We start from the raw sequence: 20393 nt of genomic DNA on the forward strand, positions 1-20393 counted from the left end.
ACTCGTGCGTTTGCCCTGTGGGTCGAGGTGGATGGGCCTTACGTAGAATCTCTTCTTCACTCTCCTGTGACAAGTCAGTAGCTGCTTCCAGATTGTAAACGGGCCCAGCTCTCCTGCCTCTGTTGGACAGAACCATCACGTCTCCAGCTAGGCCTGGTAGTCTTGAAAGGCCATAGGACCCAGTCCGGGATTTCCCGCTTTTTTAGTTGTGCCGAATGCCCTTTCCGTGCTAGTTCGCCGGATCGAGCTCGGCTGTCACCCCATACTTTGGCTGTCCCTCTAACTAAGGCTTCACAGGTAACAACCAGTGTATGTCTGCATGATTGCGCAGTAGGTCAAGCGCAACAGACCCCGATCTCACTACTCTGTGGTCGGTGGCCTAATTCCTGAGACCAGGTACTGCGGTGATTTCTTCCAGATTAAACAAGACACCTTCTCTGTAATCCCCAAATCCCGCTATAAGTGTTCTTGACTTCTAATTACCCTTCAACTACCACCTTCGACTACCACCCCCGATGACCACACACACACACACACACACACACACACACAAGTCCTACTCTTCAGAGAGTAGACAAGTGAGCATGCCCAGATGTGGCCTCTCTTACAGTCATGAGATGTTAGTATTGGAATAAAGTGGCTTGAAATGTGTGTGTGTGTGTTTGAGAGAGAGAGAGCAAGAGAGAGAGAGAGTGAGTAGGTAGTTCTTAAAGTGTGTGTGTGTGTGTTTGAAAGAGAGAGTGAGTTCATAGATCTTGAAGTGTGTTTAGTTCCTGTTGATTGCAGCTGAAGAGAGTGGGCTAGTAAGAGAGCCACTCGGTTGTAAACACACACACACTTGTTTGCACACAGGGCAGATCTTGAAGATGCGGCACAGGATAGACAGGGACTAAGCCTGTCTAAGAGTGGAAGCTGATGGTGTTGAATGTTTTCTGGCTGTTCTGGTGTGTTGTGTCATACGTCATGCCTAGAGCACACGTGCCTTGTAATTGCTTTGGGGTCCCTCATTTCAGAGTGCTCGGTCTGGTTCCGGCAGACTCGTGCTTTGGGCTTTGGGCGGTAAAATAGTAGTTTTGTGTTTGAATATGGGGTTTTCCTGTTAGGATTCCATTTTGCAACAGCCGTTGCTTTATGCAGGGCAATGGAAAGTTTGTAAGGGAACCCCCCCCCACCCCCACACCTCCTTCCTTCACACACTCGCACACAACACCAGGGGCATGTTGCGATGCAGAGCTGAGCTTTCTGCATTAACTTTCTTTCTCAGACAGCTTTTTAAGCCTGTAACATGTATGAGTCTTGTGCTCATGTCTCCGGCCAGCTCGAAGCATTACCCCGTCAGACTGGCCAGCCCGCGAAGTGCTCAAGCCCGGCGGTCCTCCGGAGCGGGAGAAGCGCGTCCGAATGCCTGCGGGTACGGCAAGCGTCTCAGGCTGGGTTTCCGTCTCTATAACCTCCCCAGCCGAGCTCCCCGCTCCACCCACAAACATGGCGGCATTACCCACGATATCCCCCTGCATGTCATATAGCCTACTATTGTAACCAAGCACACGGTGTTCTGGCAGTGTTCTTGGCGCGATTGTACCGCGCGATGTCTGAGTGGAAGGGTCTCCGTCTGCCTGGCCCCAACGAGGACCAGTGGACCGGTCCGCTCTGGCTGGCCTGGCGCCTCTGCTTCGTAACCATTCTAATATGCGTTCTGCCAGCGAGCGAGTACGTTAACAGAGAAGCCGTTGGTCGCCGTGTGCTCCGAGGCCTACGGGACTCCAACCGTGTGCTGTCCACACCACTACCCAACCTGCCCCTGCGGCTTGTGGCCATCCTTGAGCTATTGCAAGCGCCCAGCGGGTGGCGTCACATCGATGCTGCTTCCCCCTGACAAATGCTCTGCACTGGTTTTCTTTCCCTCGTGGCTTGACGGCTGTGTTCCACTCCTTTCTGTCTACATAACGTATTTTTAATTTGTGCAATAAGAGAATAGATAAACACTCAAATGTGTATGCACTGTTGTATGATGTACAATTCTGTGTTATTTATTTGAATGTTTATTACAATGTGTCATTGTCACTGTATACTAAATCCCCAAAACAACAACAAATAAACAAAAAAACCATGACAACAGCCTCAGTCAGTAAGGCACTTTATGCACAGGCGTGAGATGATGGAAGAAAGCTCGCAATGTTTGCGTCTCTCTGTCCTGATGCATTCTCTTTAGGCAGAGTGTCTGAGAGCCTGAAATAAAGTCAGCACGAACGTCTGCTGTTAGTGTCGTGTTCATATTTGCGTGCGTGTGTGTGTGTGTGTAAATGCATGCTCAATTAGTGGTTCAGTGGGGTACTGTTCTCAGCACTATCTGTGTAGCAGACCGTCAGTTCAAATGTGCTCTGAGGATAAGAGTTAGCAGGGCCAGGAGGGAATGTTCTGCAACACAGCAACATACTTACAGAGGGGTCATACCTTAGAAGACCAGTGTAGCTGCGCTCCAGCTGCCACAGCTCCGGTTGAGGCACACAACAGTGGAGCCTCACGCTGGCGAAGCCGCACACCAGCGACGGCCCGTTCGGAAAGGGATCGGAATTCAATGTGCTTCTCAGTTTAACTTCCCCCCCCGGGGGGGTTTGTTTCTTCAAAGGGGAGAGAAACAAGCTTGTCATTACCGTGAGCATGAACCACGTGGCCTCGTCTGTAAAGATACAGCCCCTGTTCTTCTTCCCTCTCAACCCTGGTCGAGCTGCTAACCCACAGAGCCGGTTAGATTTAAATGTACGCCCCCTTTCGCGGTACACAATGTCACGTCAGCGTCCCCGCTCCCCTCTGCTGCAGAAGTGTGTATAGAAATAACAGCGAGAGCAGCTCCTTCGGCTCCCGGAGAATGCCGCACCAACCTGCGCCTCCCTAATACACTCCAGTACACACTGTGAGGTTTAGCTGTGCATGCGTCTCAATGTGCACTGCAATGCTTTTGCTGCAGACTGAAAAGGAACCTCTGTAGCAGCACAGCACAAATAAACACTGCAACAAAACGGTTCGGTTTTGCAAACACTGCATAACACTGTATTCTGTGTGTGTGTGTGTGGGGGGGGGGTTGGTACATTGCATAAGGGATAAGGGCCAACGCTGGAAAGGATTGAATTTTATTTACACATAGTAAAACTGATAAATCTATTGTTCTTGTGTAGATAATTGCTCTCGTGTGGTAAAGCTGATAATTTAGTTTGGGAAAAAAAAACCCTCATCATCGACACATCTCCGTGCCATCATGCAAACTCTCAGTGTGAGTTCCGTTTAAGCTGGCAACACTTTAAAAGCTAACCAGTCTGCACACTCCGAGTTTATTCTCACCTCTTTGTGTCGGATAACTTTTAAAGTGCTTTTGCTTTTCAACTTTTTTAAGTACCCTCAAGTGTTGGGAGTAATTTCTGAAAATGCATGTATTTTGTTGCTGATGTCGTGGTTGAGTTTTAAAAAGCTGATTTAAAAGACTTGTAAACGTATGCGTACCACCCTGCAGCATGTCCTGTTCCCAGCACCAAACTGAGGGGACCACAGAGGACGGCGCCCAACGGCTGCAGCTCGGTGCTCTCCGGCGAAGCTTCAGGAATTCACACCCAGGCGATCAGGTCTCTTTACTCAGCCTGTTGTCGCAGACTCTTCAGACTCCTTATCCTCCTCCGTCCCACTCATCCCCGCGAAAGATTTCTCTAATTTTCCAACCTAATCAACTGGCAGTTTCAGTTTATTTAGTCTCCCTTTTATCTTACACATCCGTCCTGTCACTGGCTCGATCCGTGATGTTCTGTTTGTCAGATGAACATGAAAAGCAGTTTTAATGGTGTTTTAATGGCCTTAGGCTCAAGACATGCTCTATTTCTCTTTAACAAAAAATTCCACCTGGATGATGGTCTGTCAGATTTTTATTTTTATTTATTTCTTTTTGAGGCAGGCATTTTTAACTTCACTTCTGTCAGAGCCAATATTCTCCATTATCGTGAGCCGAGGAAGGAGGTTCCTGCTCCTGTCCTGCTCTTCCTGATTGGGCTTTGCGGAGCTCAACCATGGTTGGCACGTACTTGAAAACATGACAGCGTGCCTTTTATTTTGTCTTCCAGCATCGAACTTTGCATTCTTATTAAAAATAACTAAAATTAAATTGAAAATGAAAAGTAAAATCTTATTAAAAGTCAAAAACACTGTGCAAAGCAGCCACTTTATAAGGTGTTAAAGATGTTCCTAAAAAGTGCTAAATAAAAGGGACATTGTTATTGTTTCATCTTGTATATGCCACCTTCTTCTAGCTTCATTACGTTTAGATTAATATTGCTAGCTAGATTAGCCAGAATTAATCTACAGGATGTATGGATTAAAAAGAAAAGATTAGAGAAGATTAGTTTTAATTAGACTCCCCCTCCCCATTCCACAAACCTGTATGGCTGGAAAAAAAATGTTATGAAGCTGTGTGTGTGTGTGTGTGTGTGTGTCTGTGTGTGTGTGTGTGTGTGTGTGTCTGTGTGTGCGCATATGTTGTAGTATAGAGGTAATCTCTGCAGTCACAGTTGCTGGGTGGTACTAGAAAGCAGATGGCCCTTCATTACTGTAAGCCCACCAGGTGGGGCAGAATGCATCTGAAGGTGATTTCAGCATGGCCCTTCTGGATAAACAGAACTCGAGAATGCAGTGGTCTGATCCCAAAAATTTGCAGCAGTTGAAACTGACCATGTCTATTATCCAGTGGCTGAGAGCCCTGGATACCGTTATAATACCCTTAATAAAAGCAGTGAGTGAGTGAAACAGCATAATTCTCTAGATTTGTGAAAACAGACGGGTCAGACTGCTGAGTAATGCTTTCTTAAAATACCCCTTCTGACACTGGTGATTAGTCTTTCATGTCTAAAAAGAACACTGTGCAAATCCTTTAATTAATGTACATTTTGCTGAACACTGGAGGCAGCATGGTTTGGTTTTTCTGGAAGTGAAAGACTTTGCTATTTGGCTTTAAGTGTAATTGGATTCTCAGTTTGAATAAGGCAGCTCTGGAACAGGAATAAGTACCCTAGGGAAATGTAATGACCAGAGAGGCCCCTGTGATCTCACCGTGACTCTGACCTGTGGGCCAGGCGGTGGGCGGGGCCACTCCTAACCTCTCCGCTACAGCCAAACAGAAAAAGATGCAGCGAGCGTAATTAGTGGACCTAAAACGAACTGTCGTCTTTCTTTACTTTTTTTCCCCACGCTTTTCACCAGTGTTCCCTAATAACTCTTGGCCAGACAGTCACGGTGAAGATGTGGCACATTTAAAGCATTGTCATTATAAGGGGCCCTTTTTCATCCTTATCTTTGCACCTGTAATAGGCATTGCAGGCTGTGTGGACACCATACAAAGACTGTAACACAGATACGTGCGAAGGCATGAAGTCATTATATGTTGCGGGGTTATTATAGGGCGGTTGGGCTATTTCTTCTTTTGTTTTTAAGAGCCCTGAGGAGCCTTTCGGTTCCATCTTTTTGTCCTCATCCTCCTTCCCAGTTAGAGCAGACTATTGATCCCTGACAGAGCTTTGCATCCACTCCAGTGACTCCAATACCTGCTGTGAGCGTGGACCAGGAAGACTGAGATATCCCCGCGCTCCCAGCGACACTGTCGGCAGGCTGGGTTTGAGCTCGAGCGGGTGTGTGAGTGTGCAGCTGTTACCACCTGCCCTGCTCATGGGGAGGTGGGGGGTAGATGTAGGGAGAGAGACCCCACAACACATGCATGCCACTAAGCCTCCGCTGAGATGAACTAACCTCCTCCCACTAAGCTCAGACTCTTGGAAAAAACACCCGTAGGTGTGAAGGCGTGAGTCCCAAATCTGCGGCCCGCTATCCCGTGCGTAAGTGGCTTGTCCCAGCCGGCCCTGGCTTCCTGGCTGTCAGGAACAGGTGCCCTGCACGCGGAGGCGTGGAATGAGTAGGCTCTGGGTGCCTTGTCAGCCGGGTGTAATTAGTATGCTTGGCTTGTAATGAGCACCCTGGAGAGGGGGTGGGTGAGCACACAGGACCAAAAGCGCGAGCTAATTTGAGGTGAACGACTGGCATTCGCTATGATTAAGGACAGCATTGCAGAGCAATGAAGCAGATTATTTCTTTCTTTTATTAGTATTATTAGTGTTATTATTATTTTTAAACCTCATAATTCTTTAGTCAGTCATAATTCTTTCGTTTTTTTTTCTCTGAAAAGTCTTTTAACTTAGAGTTTACACAATTACTGAGTGTCCTCTTTCCAGAACATTTTTGTGCAAGGTGTTCTGCGGCACCGAATGAGTGAAGTCTTTGGAATTCTGTATTCATTTCTGCAATCCGCGGCAACCCTCGACCCGTGCACTGAAACACCTCACACCTCTCTCACTCCACTCTGTTCAGGCAGTCCACTTCAGCTTTGGAACGGCAGGCATTTCAGAAAAGCTCCCACAACGGCACACTTACGTAAACGTTTCAGGTTGGTGGTTTTGTAAATGCTGGGCAGAGGGCCATCTCCCTACTTCATCTGCATATTTAAAAAAGAAAAAAGGTCCAGTTGTTCTGCCTCTGCCACGAGAGCCTGTATCACCCTTAGGCATGCGGGGCGACTCTGTTCTCCGAAACGCAACACTCTGCGGGTCCGCTCTGCTCGGCAGGTTGCTGCAGTGGCCGCGGGGGGGGGCTCGTAATCGGCTCACGGCCAGTACTTATCTCCAGTTTTCCTCATCAATCCAGGCCTCTCCCTTCCTCTGCCTCTTTGTCCGACGGCTGTGTGGGGCGGAATAGGAAGAGCCGAGCCTAAACATGCTCTGTTGTGATAAGTGCTGCACCGTCAGGTAAATCCTTCGCCCTGCTGGGTGGACGATCCCTGGGAAGCTGGCCCCCTGTGTTCCCGACAGTCAAGGGAGTGAACTGTTCCTTTCTCCCTCGCTTGACAGTCTTAAAGAAGTCCAGTTTGTGTGATGCCTTTGTGGAGAATGGTACAGCACTTTGGCGAGTTCCCGATTCTGAGGCAGTAAACGCTAGCACAGCTCTTGAAGCTGGGGCAAGCAGGAAAATGCAGTTTATTTCATATAAACTGGAATTATTTGAGTTTGTAATATCCGTTGCCTGTTTTCTTGCAGGCTGTAGGTAATCTGATCTCCAGGCAACTATGACACATTACAAAGGAGAGTCTCACATACATAAGCACCTCACAAGCTGTTTAATGCTGTAGTGAATTCACAAACCTTTCATGTGTCTGAATTCCAAAAAACACTATATCTTCATATGCTCCTGAAGGAATACTTACTGCTCCCTATGAAAACTCATTTCAGTTATTAATGAATGGTGTGGAACCCTTTATTTCATAGTGAGGCCACTCAACCAGAGCTTCAGTGCAGTCGTCTGGCAATTTCACGGGCCTCTGGATCCAGCATTGAGTCGTTTGAGGCAGCCTCATTGGTAGACCGGTCAGGCTCCATTCTCCCAACAACCATGATGGCCCCCACCCCCCTAGGAAACCTCAGATGAGTGTCTCTCACCTTCCCTGGAGCAGGTTTGTTGTGACTAGAAGTCACAGTATGGCAGGTTGTAAACAGCTGAGATGGCCCTGGAGTGCAACATTAACGTTACGTAACCAAAAGCATTATGGAACATGGTAACATTACACTACCAAAGCTGGCATACACAGAGCCAGCAAAACACAGCTATCATACACATAACTAGCATAAACACAGCTAGCATTATCAAAGCTAGCAAACTGAGGAAAAAGTGCTAGCTACCACTCAAGGTGTCATGATGCAATGTTGATTTATCCCCAGGTAGACTTCTGCATTAAAGGTTATGCTAATTACACAGGACCCTTAGCTATGCTTCCTATGATAGTTACATGCCATCAATATGAAGAAACCTTGTAATGCATAGTTTGAAGCTTTTTAAGTTTTTGCATAGTTTGGAAATCTCACTGATACACTAATAATAATGTAGGGACTGACAATATACTTATTTACATATGATGGTTTAAAATTTCGCAGCAAAAAAAAAAGAATAAATACTCCGAAGTTCTTCATTACACATGCCACAGGTTATGGATCCATTAGCATAGGAGAAATGTGTGCTATCTTGCCATACCCAGCTTGCTTTCATTTGCTACTCCAGAGCGCCCCAGGGGCAAACACTAGGCCTTGTGCCGAATTCCTGAGTGCTGAAAGCTCCACTTCCTCTTCCTTCCAGCAGTGACTTGATGCTCCAGCTCTCCTGTGCGACAGATTTCTGGGGGTCGATCGGGGAGCAGTAGTTTAGGTGTAGTTGTCTCAGCATAAAAGAGCGTAATTACAAGCGTAATTATCCAGCTTGCGGTTCTGTGGAATCAGATAAAGGCGTGCTGGTGCACAGTATGCTAATGATACAAGTACTCGGATCCAGGGAATGAAACAGTAATAAGAATCAAAAGCGTGTTCAAGGCTCATAAACTGGAACACAGCACTGTGCTTGTTGTCATATTACTGTGGCAAGAGGAAAGAGACTCAGGAGAATGTGACCTGCTGTCTTCATCGTAATGGCCTTCTTTGGCCCTGATCTTAACTTCTTTACCACCCAGATGCCATGTGGCTATGCACCTTCCACTGTTGCGGTTCTTGTAATTGTGCACTTTGCAGTTTGAATTAGCATTTGTCTTTCTTTTAAAGATTGTATTTTAAGTGTTTATAACCTTGAATATTTCTGCAGGCTTGCTACAAATAATATCTGCTTAAACTTGTATAGTGCCAATAAAGTTATCTCATACTTCTGAGGAATTGCAAATAACCAGGGACCGTGTAAAGGTTTATGAAGCTAAATGGAATCCCCAGTTGATAACTGCAGTGCCTATAAATGCTATATGGGCACATTCACTGTACTAGTCTGGGTTACTACTAAGAATTTGATGGCTCAAATGTGCTACTTGATGTCTGAGGTTATACACATATTCATTTGCCTTGTGGCCTTAATCCCGGTGGAACTTTCCATCGTCACTGGTAGCAACATCAGAGCTTATTCAGTGCTGCACTGCAGAACTAATCTCATGAATTCAGGGCTTGCTCGCCATTGGTCTCTCAAGTTGACAGAAATAATTCTTGTTCCTGCCAGCCACAGGCACTTTAATCAGTTCAAAGGGTCCTGAGATGGGGCGCATTGGAGCATTCCCTCATCACCAGCACTAGGCACTGTCAGGGGGACATTCTGGAAGACCTCCAGGTGATGGAGTTTCGGTGGAGTGTTTTGCTCCACCCTGCAATCAACGATGACAAAGGCATCGACTTTGAGGCAGTCTGCTGTTTGGAAAACTTGTAAGGCAGAAATTCCATATCCTAAATGCTAAAAAAAAAAAAAATTATTCTTGATCTTGAGAAGAAAGGTCACCTGACAAAAGAGAGCATAAGAATAAAACCTTGTGTCTGAAAAAATTTGGCCTGTGGCGTGTTCTGTGTCTGTGTGGTTATACCTCTGTAGGAAACGTTTTGCTGGGGTTGTTTTGGGGCAGCTGTGTGAAAATTTCAGAACCTAGACAGAGGAATGAGGGAAACTGGCCGTGATGGAGGCTTAACGGTTTCTCGGTGATGTGTTCTGCACTAATGTTGCGTATTGCTGATTTTCAGGCCCAACCTGGGACAGTCATATTTCTATGTGCAAAGATTGGCTTTGCAGCAGGCAATTGTATATACCTCTTACAGAAATTTCAAAGACTAGGATGTCTTAATGCTTTTCCAGTGGAAAGTAAGCTTGGAAGAGTGGGGGAAAGGATGTGAATTTGGGATGCTTGCCTGTGATTCCTCTTTAAAAACTCATGCATTGGCCTTGTGAACCTCTTATTGTAGTTCTGTGAATATGAGTCAGTATCAAAGGACAAGCTTGTCCCACACAATCAATCCCATGCCTGATTATAAAGGAGGAATTCAAATGGGATGAAACTGATATCAGAATTCCCATGTGGGTTTGGTTGTCAGAATATATCATCTGATATGAGGCCATGAGAAATGGGTTCATTACAGCTGTTCAAACCATCTCTCAAAAGAGTCTAAGTTAAGGTGAATGTTTTTAACTGTTTTATGTTTGGAATTTGTGAACAGGAATATATTTCAAGGCCTTTTATTTAGAGTCTTTGTGTAGTCAGTGGTCTGCTCCTCAGTGAGTACTAATTACAGAAAGGTCCTGTATAATATTTTCCCATCTAACATAATCCCTGTTAGCAGGTCTGTTATTTTCTGTATACTTCTGTTTTGGTGCAACACATGTTGTGCATTAAACTGGTCCCTGAAATTTCAAAATATCTACACTGCCCACTCACCACATTTTCAGAATTACATTAGACACCATGCATCACACGTAACACTAACTCATATTGAATCACAGATTACCTCACACTGAATATTCATGACTCGTAAACTACAGCATGACTTACTCCCTACCGAGCAACGCGACAACCACCGAAAAGCCTCCACCAGCTCATCTCGAAAACAAAAATCAGTTTCTTAGTTTTAGTTCAGTAGTTATCTTATGCGGGGGGGGGGGGGGGGGGGGGGTGGCTAACATTGACTAACAAACACGAGTGCAGAATCTCATCCAAAGTCATACAGTTTACTACAAAGGTTTTGAGGTTTTTCACATTTATTGGGTTTTCTTTTCTTTGTGGGCTTTTCGTTGTGCTGGCATGAAGCTGACTCCACACTGTGCTGTACTCAACAACTGGACTTTTAGATGATCATCGCTGTCCCTGATCATAATTACACCATGACTCCGTGACACGCTTCTGATTCAAACACAGCGTCACGTGTCATGCTACTTTCCAAAAGGCCCTTGATTGAGTTTGCGACAGTGGTACCCACACGCGGCCGTTCAGACTGGCTCAAGGGCAGACGAAGCTATAAGCTAATGGCTCATTCCTCTCAACAGCAGCAAAGAGCATGGAATGCACGTGGCACCTGGCAAATTTGCGGGGCCAGCGCCTCTGTCTACCCTGGTCCGATCTGAAATTCTAATCAGGTCATTCTACACTTCAGATCCATTCAGTGGAAGGATCTCCGGATAAGAGACAAGTGTGGTGGGGATGAGAAAAGGCCTTCACAGCCTGGCATTTACTGTGATAATATAGTTTTGTCCTTATAGATCCATATAATTGAGCTATTTTGATAGCTTCATATATTGAAAAGATAACCCCATAACTAAGAGTGCAATGAAAAAATGAGTATCGTTTTTCTACGTTGCATTCTAAGTAGCCTCCATATGAGTGTTCAGTGGATATATAGAACCACCATTGAATCAGCCCACCTGCTTCAGGGATGTTGGTACTTTTTTTTTTTTTTTTTTTTTCTTAGTAATCATATAGGCCATAATTAAAACAAATGAGACAGGCTTCATAACAGGAGTTCATAAGTAAAAGGCTTCTCAGTGTACAGCTCACCACAGGGCCTTGTATGATAGAGTATGCTTCTTTCATAATCCTTTGGTAAACATGTCAAGTACATCTCATTTGGAAAAGAGCCACTATAAACAAATACACTGAACCAATTTCATTAAGTTGATCGATAAAATTGATGCCATTGAAAGGACTAAATTAATCCCTTAACTCTCATGGTTGTCTGCTCCATTGTGAGTGTAAGATGCTCGGCTAGCTGACTAACAGCTTGCTACGGAGGCTTATTTGAAGACTCGCTAACTATGTGCTAATCATGGTTAAGTGATGGAAGCCAAACAACCAGTGACCAGAAACATTTCTTTTAATTACAAAATTATATTGAATTAAACTTTTCAATTTAGTTACCCTCTTCAGTCTCTCTGGTCACCAGATGTTCTTACAGAGCTGAAGGTGTCTGTTACTGATTATGTCGACAACTCTGTAAATTCAATGAGAACAATTAATGTTAAACATGTTATCAACAGGATTAGCGCAATGCACGTGTAGTAGGTGTTGGTAATGTAGCACTCTATCCTAAATAGTGCTTTTCAGATATTTTGCTTGCTAGTGCATCAACATAACGATTTGTGTTTCATTTGCTGTTAGTCTGTGTGCATTACACAATCATCAGAAACCTGTATAAATTCTGTTTTAAAAGAAGGCTTTAAGAAACTACCACTGAGGCTCAAACATACATTATGTTCACAATTGCTTATTATATGATCACAAAACAGTTTTATCAAACTTCTTGATGTAGCAAAACAGGGCATAATTAGAGGCATGCTCTCTACACTTCAGTCTTGCAGGCCCTCCACACTTCAGCCTCGCAGGCCCTCCACACTTCAGCCTCGCAGGCCCTCCACACTTCAGCCTTGCGGGGCCTTCACATTTCAGCCTTGCAGACCTTTCACACTTCAGCCTCGCAGGCCCTTCACACTTCAGCCTCGCAGGCCCTAAACACTTCAACCTGGCAGGCAATCCACACCTCAGCCTCACAGGCCCTCCACACTTCAGCCTTGCTGGCCCTTCACATTGCTGCCTTGCAGGCCCTCAACACTTCAGCCTTGCAGGCCCTCCACACTTCAGCCTCGCTGGCCCTTCACACTACAGCCACTGAAAAAGGCAGCCACTGATATTGAAGCAGTTATTGCAAACTTAATTCTCTGCAGAGACGTGATGGCAGAAACACCATAAGATGGGCATCATAGAGAAGGAGTACTTTGGAGAAAACCATGCCAGTAAATAAAAGAGTTTTTGCCATGGTCCTAAGCACACTACAGTGCTGAAACTTCCCCTGCATTCATTTTCTATAAGTCCTTGCCAAAATTTTGGCAGCATTAACATAATTAAATACAAACAATAAACAAATGCTAATAGTATGTTAATTAAGCAGACGGTTTTCACAAATAGAGTACTGGACCTTCTGGTTGTAGTGCCTTTCAAATACATTTGTCTCATAAATTACATTTTTTCACACTTATAGCTACACTTGGTAGAGGAAGGAAACCTAAAGACAATACTACAGCAGACTTAACAAATACCTCCATAGTGCACGACTTAACATATGAAAACCATAAAATACAGTAATTCTGCTTTCTGCCATTTATAGTGAAAACTATAAAATCCATTATCTCTGTGACCATGGACATTGTAAGGTGTGTATAGCATACAGCACTCCAACACTAATGAAACAGAAGTTACACTCGGCATAGTTCCATAGTTCCAAAGTAGGGCAGACACTTGGTTTCCTGAAGAAACACATTACTTTCCTCCAGATTGCTTTGTTCATTCTGAAACTCAAGTTCTAGCATGCAGTGAGGATTGCTCTGAACTCTAGGGCCTTTTAAAAGCTATGGTTTTCAAGTACATGCATACACATGCGTACGCCCACACACACACACACACACACACACACACACACACACACACACACACACATAAATATAGTCAGAGCTGAAAAGTGAATTACATTGCTTACACAGCTGATGAAGGACCTGTATCCAAAAAGTTCCGTCTGTTGGGAAACCTTGGATTATGCAGTCGGATTATACAGTTGGATTATACAGTTGGATTGTTTGGCTGTGTCTGAACAACACAGAACTGCACACAACTGAACAAAAGTGCGGCTCTTCCTCCGAAATCTCTTTGTTTTGTGATGAGCACTTCACCCTGACTCTGCGGCTTGCTGCACTGCACACCTAAACAGCGCTGAAGGGGTGCGTTCAGTGCTCTGAGTGGAGCGCGATCCCACCCATGACGGCATGGAAGGGAGTATGTAATCCTGGCTAGATCTGAGAAGCACGTACATAACCACACGGTGCGCTGTGAAGTTCTTATGTAAACACCGGTGTTCACCGGGCCGTGGTGCTCTCCACCTCAGCTCTGTTCAGAGAGCTTGTTAGGTGAACTACACTCGCTGAACCACCCGGTGCTCCCCCGGTACTAACGACAAAACAGTCCGAGGTGTTGCTGAATCTGTTTTATATATATTGTTTATCTGTGGTGGCTATTGAAGTGCTGTCAACACCTCTAATGATGCTACAGTGAGATATTCTTTTTTCATTCTCTTACATGGCCTCACCTCATCCGTCATCGCCACTGGGCACTGGCTCGGCCCGCACCTCCCACCACGGTCTCTCTCTTGGTTCCCCTGGCCTCGGATCACGAGGTCCGCGGCTGACAAGGTTCACCTCGTCAAAGCGCTCTGGAGCTCGGGGACTAATGAGGGTGGTGCTAGGGCCGGCGCAGCCGACTGGCAGGTGGGAACCAGACAGACCCTCAGACAGACAAGCCGCTTCTCTGGTGTGGCTCCTGCTGGGTTCAGCCTGCTCCTGGCCACCACCTTCACAACCTTCAGGCACATGATAGCTCACACACTCTCACAGAAAGAGGGGAACCGAGGTCAAAGACGTAGAAGTAGTAAACATTGCAGAGTAGTATGCTGGATTTCCAGAGAAAAAGGATATTTTGGACACAGGGATATTTTGGATATAATAGGATAATTTGGACAGAGGGCTTTTGCTGGCAAAGGTGATGAAGGACATCTGTATCAAAACAGTCTGTTTCCCTGAAACCTTGTGTAAATCTTTGACATTTTTATTACCTTCTCTCTCTCTCTCTCTCTCTCTCTCTCTCTCTCTCTCTCTCTATATATATATATATATATATATATATATATATATTTCATTTGTCGACCACTGCTGGACGTGCAGGTGTGGGCAGCTGCTGGAGTTATTAAAGAGGGCAATTTGGCTGCATGCTGCGAAACATCCAGGTGTTCCCTTGGTCAGACTTCACACCGATTGACTTGAGCCTTACGAATAGGCGTCCGTCCCCGGTCCTCTGGACGCCGGCGTCCGCCGCCGTACTTCCGTCATTCCGTCAGCGTTGCCCCCGGCCTCCCTGCTAATGTGGAGTAGGCCACTGGGAGGTGTGGGAGGGGGGTGTCGCCGAGAGAGAGGCGGAGACATTCCCCCCCCTCACTTCTCATGTTAAAGAGTTTATATGGATCTTATGGTGCCGCATTGTTAGGGAGTTTGGAGGCTTCGCGGCGTTTGTGTGTTCTCGAGAGTTATTGAACCTTGTTGGCACACGAAATAGCCCATGTTGAGAGGACCAGTTCATCGTTTTTGTCTGGCTTTTTGTGTGTTGGTGTGTGAATGTATGTGTTGAGTAGTGAGTGCTTGTGGATTGAATAGCATGTGCTTAAGTGTGGCGCGCTTGTTGAGAATGGAGACAGGACAGATGGCAGACCATAAAGAATAGCAGCGTAATAGTGTCCCCCACCTCCCATTAGAATCTTTGGGGGGCTAATAGGGTCCTCCACAAGTGCTTACATTTATCCTACTATGCTGGAAGGGCACCTTCCTATCTTTCAAAAAAGAAAAAAAAAAGTTATCATACACTTTACTTTTTCAGCAGTTACTCTGGTTTCAGAGTTTCTCTATAGGCTAGTTGCTTTAAAAACAGGAAGAATCATGGATGACCTAAACACATTAAAGCACCTTCCAGCTTTTAGCTTAAGTGAAGCAAGATTTGGCATTTGATAGGATGGAAACAATATTATTTGTACATCAAGCGCATAATGCGGCAGATTGCATCTCTTTTATCCACCAGGTGCAGTTGTGATTTCCTCCATGTACTGAAATTAGTCCCGCTGGAGCAAAATGTTGCCACTATCATCTCATCTTGTGGTCCAACACGAGAACATTTGAAAGCTGAAAGTGATTTTGCAGAGCCTGTGCCATCTGCTTCAGAAGAGGAGGCTTGTCAAAACCTGCACACAAACTGTAAGTGTCCGCGACAACTGGACCCTCCCGCCCGCCTGCTGCTCCCTTGTCCGAACATATTAAAACGCGTATTAACACTTTAACTGGTAACTATCAGACATCGAAGCCTTTGCAGTCTTCAGTAGCTGATATGTCAGTGTTTAAGTGGGTGGAGAGGAACAGCACCCTCATGTCTGTGGTGATCTACAGCTGACCACTGCAGCTGGAGAGCTTTTAATAATGTGGGCAAATAGAACAAAGAAGAAGGGTGAGGAATAAGACTAGCATACCTGTTTTTTAAAAATGTTTTATATGTTTTGTTTCTGTTATTTTGTATGAGATTATCCATTGTCAAATTAAGCAAATATCAAAGGACGTGTTATGTATTCGTTTCGTCTAGGTTTACGTGTGAAGAAGTGATTGGGTCGTGGAATCGGCCAGTAGTGGAGTTCAGATCTTTAGGGACACAGCAGGAAGCTAAATAAACAAACAATACTGGGCTTTCAAGCATATTAATAAAATACTAAATTGCACAGTAATAACGATTAAGCGATAGAAAATAAAATCAATACTACCAGCTATGGCAGTTTTTGCACTTCATAAACTGCACCAAAAAGATCCTGAAAGGGAAGAAGTGAAAAATCAACTTTTACAAAATAAATTAAATAAAATGGTATCAGCCAAGACCAAATGATATAAACACACTCTCACAGTCGGTTAAGAGGCCTTTTGGCTTGGCACACTTCTTGGAATGCCATGGTTAAGTGCCTGTCAGTTGATGACTGGCACATGTGAGATGAATGCTGGGAGCCAGGCTTGGTTTTGCTCTCATCCTGTTTGTAGTGTCCTGCATCAGTTATTTGCGTTAAAGACAAAATGTCTCTCATTCCTGCTTAGATAAAGTGCCCTGACCTTTCCCACGGAGGTGAGTTAGGACCGTGAGCGAACATAAATAACAAGGTAAAACTAGAGTCTTGGATTTTTTTTCCCTTAATAATAAAAACCTTCATTTAAAAACTGCAAGTTATGTTTACTTGTGTTATCTCTGTCCAATATTTAATTGTGTTTGATGATCTGAAACATTTGTGTGACAAACTTGCAAAAAAAAAAAAGATATCGGGAAGGGGGCAAACACTTTTTCACACCACTGTATGTGTAAAACTAAATAATGGAAATAAACAACAATACATTAAAACCAACTAGCCTAATAAAACGTAGGGACTTGTATGTAAGTCTCGCACTGTGTGTACTGGGATATTGGATCATTCTTTGAGGGTCGTATATGGAAAGCTACTTACTTTGCCCCATTACAGAACTTCCAAAACCCTGAGCTTCTGTATTAGTGAGTATTATTGTCTTGAAATGTAGGTACGTCGAAAGGTACATTACATATACCTGGTCCTGTGAAATGGCCTCATATTCCCCAGGGACTTTTGGGCCAAGCAGAACAACAGCTGAACATTGCTGCTACACTGATATGGCTGCAATACCGTTATAGATCTTCTGCCATCGTTACCTGTTAGCAGCAGACATTCTGCATTTCTCCACATACATAACACATCCATGTGAAGAAAAAAGGTGAAACACAACCCTCAGGATAAATGGAACATGCCCAGTTACTGCGCTCCTTACACCAGGATCCGACCCTGAAAACTTGCTTTATCGCTCTGCCCAACCATTAATCCCAGATTTCAGTTTTATTGTCAGGATTGGATCACCAAGGTGAAGATTGGCTTCTGTAGTTTTGTGTCATTTCGCAAGTGTCCTTCGAAGTCTACTTCTAAGTCCATCACTGAGATTTGACTCTAGTACTACTCTTCTATTTAATTGCAGTAATTTTTTTCATGTTTTCTTTTTTTGGTATAAATTGGTCCAGAGTTATGGGATTGATTGATCTGTAATGAATGTTAGAGTCAGTTGATCTATTATGAGTGTTCTGTTTGGTTTATCTGTAATGAGTGTTAGCTTTGGCTGTTTTGTAAAGGGTGATTTGTTTGGCTGATTTGTAATAAATGTTGAGTTTGGTTGATCTCTTACGAGCGCCGACTTTGGCTGATATGTAGGAGTATTCGCTTGGTTGATTTGTTGATATACGTTAAGCGTTAGGTTTGGTGGCTCTCTAATAAGTGCTGGGCTTTCTACGGTGTTGGGCTCGGTAGTTCTGTCTAGTACTGGATACTGTGGTTCTGTTTAGCACTCCAGGGTTAAGCAGGAGTGTGTGTCCTTCCCCAGCAGCAGTGATTAGTAGGAGTGGAACGCTCAGTATGAGGCTCTGGACACTGAAGGCTTCAGTGGAGCTTGCTAACACACACTCTTCACTGCACAGCACATGAGCACTATTCCTTTAAGTGTTGTGTGCTGTTGCTAAGCAACCCCAGTGGATAGCATCGGATGGCTGGCGTGTGAGGGAGAAGACCGAGTGGACGTTTGTGAGCTTTGGAAGGCATCACCTGGAATTGGAAGCAGACCCTCGGCGGAGCGGACGGCGAAGTCCTCCCTGGCCACGCTTGGCTTGTCCGGAAGCTCAGTGCTGCAGCCGCGTGACGCCTCACCGCGTGACGCCTCGCCTTGTGAGTGCGTGGTACGAAGCGCCTACAGCACCTTCTGTTCTCTTTGCTTTCCGCACTCGAGCCTATCTAATCGATAATAACATACATTACCGCTCCGTGTGAGCTAAGGACCGAGGCGGTAGATGGGGATGTTGCCATGCCAAAAGGCCTCATGACCTTTTCTAAAAGGAGCCCTTGTAAATAATGAATTGTTCACCTCTGACACGGCACCCTTTCAGCGTATGATTCATTCCGAACGGGGGGAAGGGGTTCCCCCATATGTGTTCACTGCAAAAAAGAATAATGTTCTTCTCTTTGGTATTATTTTTATCAAAAGCAGCTAGGATGACGTTGATTTGAAGATGACAAAGTTCTGTTTACCCATTTGATGCTCTTTTCTCTGGTTAATCAGTTGTATTCTTTATAGCCTTCTCCATTAGTGCATTCTTCATTACGGTATTCTCCGTTACTGCATTGTTCACTATTGCATTCTTCATTACAGCATCCTCCCCACTTCATTCTCCATTTGTGAATTCTGCATTACTGCATTATAGTTTTCTTCACTGCACTCTCTACTGCTGCACTTCTCCCTTACTGCGTTCTCTGTCACTGAATTTTCTATTACTGCATTGTGCATTACTGCAAAGAATTTTTTGGCTTCATCCAGTTAAGTAGCTCTCGTCATTTTCTAGAAACGATGACCAAAAACGTCCAAGAAAATCTTTTTAACTTGTACGGATGCAGCGGTTCCAGCAAACGAACACATGCCTGTGGCACACATGGTCTGTAAAAAACCAAACAAACCAGACACAGAAACAAAAAAAAAAGCTTTGAGATTCTCTTTTCTTTATTGGCACCATGTGGTGTGTACTAATATAGCCAGGGTTCTCATTAAAGAAAATGAGAACGACAGAGTGTAATTCACCGGCCGCCCTCCTATAACACCGGGGCTTTCGGAGCAGCATATGGACGTGCTAATTTGGCCTTCTGGGTGAAGTTAGGTTCACTGCACCGTCTTAGAATTAAGATAACAGAGCTGTACCACAATTCTCATTTTATTGTATAAAAAATAGACACTAGTGTGAAATCTGTCCTTCTTCTACCAGAAGAGACCCTGTGTCCTTTATGATAAAATCCTTTCTTCGCCGAGCACTTATAGCCATGGGATCATTCGATCCCTCCCCTCTCCACCCATTCATTTTACCATTAAATCTTTCTCCCCAAGTCATTCTAACCCCTCTCAGATAAAAGGGGTCCTTTGACGCTGTTGGAAGGGTTGCCATAGTAACCAGCCTGGGACTGGGACCACCAGGCCCAGTTTTGCGAACTAATTACAAAGGCGGTGACATTTGCAAACGCCACATGTGGGAGCCCCGTGGCGTCCAGCTGCAGGACCTGTAGTGCCGCTGGCAAGTTGCGCTACAGACTCACTAGGGGGAGCTGGAGGGTTGTGTGCATAGCGAGTGGCGCATGAGGAAGAAGAAACGTTTTTCCCACCTTTCATTTATTACCCCCCCCACCCACACCTCCATCCCATCACCACCACCATTTGTATGCAGCTACCATGGCAACTGTTAATACAGCAGTCTGCGTACGGTCGGTGTATCCTAATTTGGTGAGGGACATCAAGTGCACATGGAAAATCAGAAAATACTGTGCAGTTGTTAATTTGTTTTTTTTGGTTTTTTTGGTTTTAAACCTTTGAGAAGAACAGAGAAATATCTGAGCTAATGAGAACTGGGAGTGGGTAAAGGATAAGAGAAAAACAGCAACCTCTCCCCTCCTCTTCTGTCTGGCTCCTGCTCATACCTCTACTCTCGTCCGTTTGAGCAAAACTCTAGAATGCTGTGTTTGGCATCCCTCCGACAGCCTACTGTATTTGACTTGTAGCACCATGCTAAGACTTCGTACTGTATTTACGATAAAGTCACCGGTTCCACCTTGGCGCGGCGTTTTCACAACAAAGCCGACCTGCAGACTCGCTGCTGAAAAAAAGTTGGATTACTGTGGAGTTTCATCTCGCCTCCGGTGCCCGGGCCCTCAACACACTGTCCTGCCAGCGAGCCCCGTGCCAGCGTAGCTAGGCACCAGCTGCTCTTGTGCTTTCGCTCACCTCCGTCACTCCTACGACTCCGTATGGCGCCCCCGTTGTGCGAATGGGCCGAGGGA

The 20393-nt window shown here is 45.0% G+C and overlaps 1 long non-coding RNA gene across 1 annotated transcript; it reads left to right on the plus strand.

The window, feature by feature from the left end:
* Window positions 1-10562: 10562 nt before the first annotated feature.
* Window positions 10563-18749, plus strand: LOC145651264 (uncharacterized). Its single transcript, XR_014117105.1, has 3 exons — window positions 10563-14166; window positions 15524-15696; window positions 16573-18749. It is a non-coding gene; the product is annotated as an uncharacterized LOC145651264 (long non-coding RNA).
* Window positions 18750-20393: the final 1644 nt, after the last annotated feature.

Source organism: Electrophorus electricus, chromosome 15 (assembly GCF_041902795.1).
Source record: "Electrophorus electricus isolate QZ-2024a chromosome 15, ASM4190279v1, whole genome shotgun sequence".
Lineage (NCBI taxonomy): Eukaryota > Metazoa > Chordata > Actinopteri > Gymnotiformes > Gymnotidae > Electrophorus > Electrophorus electricus.